Raw genomic sequence first — 3030 nt, forward strand, 5'->3', positions numbered from 1 at the left:
AAAAAGCTGTCCTTGAAACAGTCTTGATATGTTCGTCAAAAGAGAGATCAGGGTCAAGAGTAACGCCGAGGTCCTTCACAGTTTTATTTGCCCGAGACTGTACTTTACAACCATCAAGATGAATTGTCAGTTTAACAGAAGATCTCTTTGTTTCTTGGGACCTAGAACAAGCATCTCTGTTTTGTCCGGAGTTTAAAAGTAGAAAGTTTTCTGCAGCCATCCACTTCCTTATGTCTGGAACACAGGCTTCTAAGCGAAGGCACTTTTGGGGGGCTTCACCATGTTTCCCATTGAAATGTACAGCTGTGTGTCATCCGCACTTTTAGCAGTGAAAGTTAACATTATGTTTTAGAATAACATCCCCAAGAGGTAAAATATATAGTGAAAACAATAGTGGTCCTAAAAAGCGGAACCTTGAGGAACACCCGAAATGTAGCAGTTGATTTGTCGGAGGACAGACCATTCACAGAGACAAACTGATATCTTTCCGACAGGTAAGATCTAAACCAGGCCAGAACTTGTCCGTGTAGACCAATTTGGGTTTCCCAAATCTCTCCAAAAAGAATGTGGTGATCGATGGTGTCAAAGGCAGCACTAAGGTCTAGTAGCACGAGGACAGATGCAGAGCCTCGGTCTGACGCCATTAAAAGGTCATTTACCACCTTCACAAGTGCAGTCTCAGTGCTATGATGTTTGGAACAATATACTCTTCAAACTCATCAAATTTCCAGAGTGGGCTCTCTGGTACTTTTAATGATATGACCCATTTTATACATAGAAATTGACGTTATAGGTCATTAACCAATCACAGCCCTCCTTTAGGATTGCACATTCAGCAAATCACCAGCAGAGGGGGTTCCCCTTTTGAATCCAAATCAAATCAAATCAAATCAAATGTTATTGGTCACATGCGCCGAATACAACCGGTGCAGACATTACAGTGAAATGCTTACTTACAGCCCTTAACCAACAGTGCATTTATTTTTAACAAAAAAAGTAAAAATAAAACAACAACAAAAAAAGTGTTGAGAAAAAAAAGAGCAGAAGTAAAATAAAGTGACAGTAGGGAGGCTATATATACAGGGGGGTAATTCCGTTGCAGAGTCAATGTGCGGGGCACCGACTAGTTGAGGTAGTTGAGGTAATATGTACATGTGGGTAGAGTTAAAGTGACTATGCATAAATAATTAACAGAGTAGCAGCAGCGTAAAAAGGATGGGGTGGGGGGGGCAGTGCAAATAGTCCGGGTAGCCATGATTAGCTGTTCAGGAGTCTTATGGCTTGGGGGGTAGAAGCTGTTGAGGAAGTCTTTTGGACCTAGACTTGGCACTCCGGTACCGCTTCCCGTCGGTAGCAGAGAGAACAGTCTATGACTAGGGTGGCTGGAGTCTTTGACAATTTTGAGGGCCTTCCTCTGACACCGCCTGTATAGAGGTCCTGGATGGCGGCTTGGCCCCAGTGATGTACTGGGCGTACGCACTACCCTCTGTAGTGCCTTGCGGTCGGAGGCCAAGCAGTTGCCATACCAGGCGGTGATGCAACCAGTCAGGATGCTCTCGATGGTGCAGCTGTAGAATTTTTGAGGCTCTGAGGACCCATGCCAAATCTTTTCAGTCTCCTGAGGGGGAATAGGCTTTGTCGTGCCCTCTTCACGACTGTCTTGGTGTGTTTGGACCATGATAGTTCGTTGGTGATGTGGACACCAAGGAAACTTGAAGCTCTCAACCTGTTCCACTACAGCCCCGTCGATGAGAATGGGGCGTGCTCAGTCCTCTTTTTTTTTTCCTGTAGTCCACAATCATCTCCTTTGTCTTAGTCACGTTGAGGAGAGGTTGTTGTCCTGGCACCACCGGCCAGGTCTCTGACCTCCTCCCTATAGGCTGTCTCATCGTTGTCGGTGATCAGGCCTACACTGTTGTTCGTCGGCAAACTTAATGATGGTGTTGGAGACGTGCCTGGCCATGCAGTCATGGGTGAACAGAGGAGTACAGGAGGGGACTGAGCACGCACCCCTGAGGGGCCCCCCGTGTTGAGGATCAGTGTGGCAGATGTTTGTTACCTACCCTTACCACCTGGGGCGGCCCGTCAGGAAGTCCAGGATCCAGTTGCAGAGGGAGGTGTTTAGTCCCAGGATCCTTAGCTTAGTGATGAGCTTAGAGGGCACTATGGTGTTGAATGCTGAGCTGTAGTCAATGAATAGCATTCTCACGTAGGTGTTCCTCTTGTCCAGGTGGGAAAGGGCAGTGTGGAGTGCGATAGAGTGCATCATCTGTGGATCTGTTGGGGCGGTATGCAAATTGGAGTGGGTCTGGGGTTTCTGGGATAATGCTGTTGATGTGAGCCATGACCAGCCTTTCAAAGCACTTCATGGCTACAGACGTCAGTGCTACGGGTCGGTAGTCATTTAGGCAGGTTATCTTAGAGTCCTTGGGCACGGGGACTATGGTGGTCTGCTTGAAACATGTTGGTATTACAGACTCAGTCAGGGACATGTTGAAAATGTCAGTGAAGACACTTGCCAGTTGGTCAGCACATGCTTGGAGTACACGTCCTGGTAATCCGTCTGGCCCTGCGGCCTTGTGAATGTTGACCTGCTTAAAAGTCCATTCACTGTGTTGATGGTGCTCATAAAATTAATCAGAATTTCAGAATTAGCAGATATCCCAATCTGGGAATTTGATATACTTGTAGAGTATATGGTTCCAAACAATATGTCTTAAAATGAACAACATCAAAAAGGGTAGTTTTGAGATAGTAATATTAATATTTTTAATGTTGAATAAATGAATGTGATAAACAGCACAAACCCTCATTCTGCTACCAAACTTTGCATCTGCACTGTTCTTCATGTAAATGTGTTTTTGTAAAATGCTCAGTGAAAATTGTTAAAAGTAGTTTTTCCAAGTTTCTATTCAGACATCAAGAGGTACAGCCTTAGATTGAAGCAGAGGGCATTCTCCTACTGTTCTTTCACTCTGTAATCATATAATGTAATGGAGTCTTTTCTCTGTGTCCTCTCTTCTCTTCCAG

Source organism: Coregonus clupeaformis, chromosome 16 (genome assembly GCF_020615455.1).
Source record: "Coregonus clupeaformis isolate EN_2021a chromosome 16, ASM2061545v1, whole genome shotgun sequence".
NCBI classification, from domain to species: domain Eukaryota; kingdom Metazoa; phylum Chordata; class Actinopteri; order Salmoniformes; family Salmonidae; genus Coregonus; species Coregonus clupeaformis.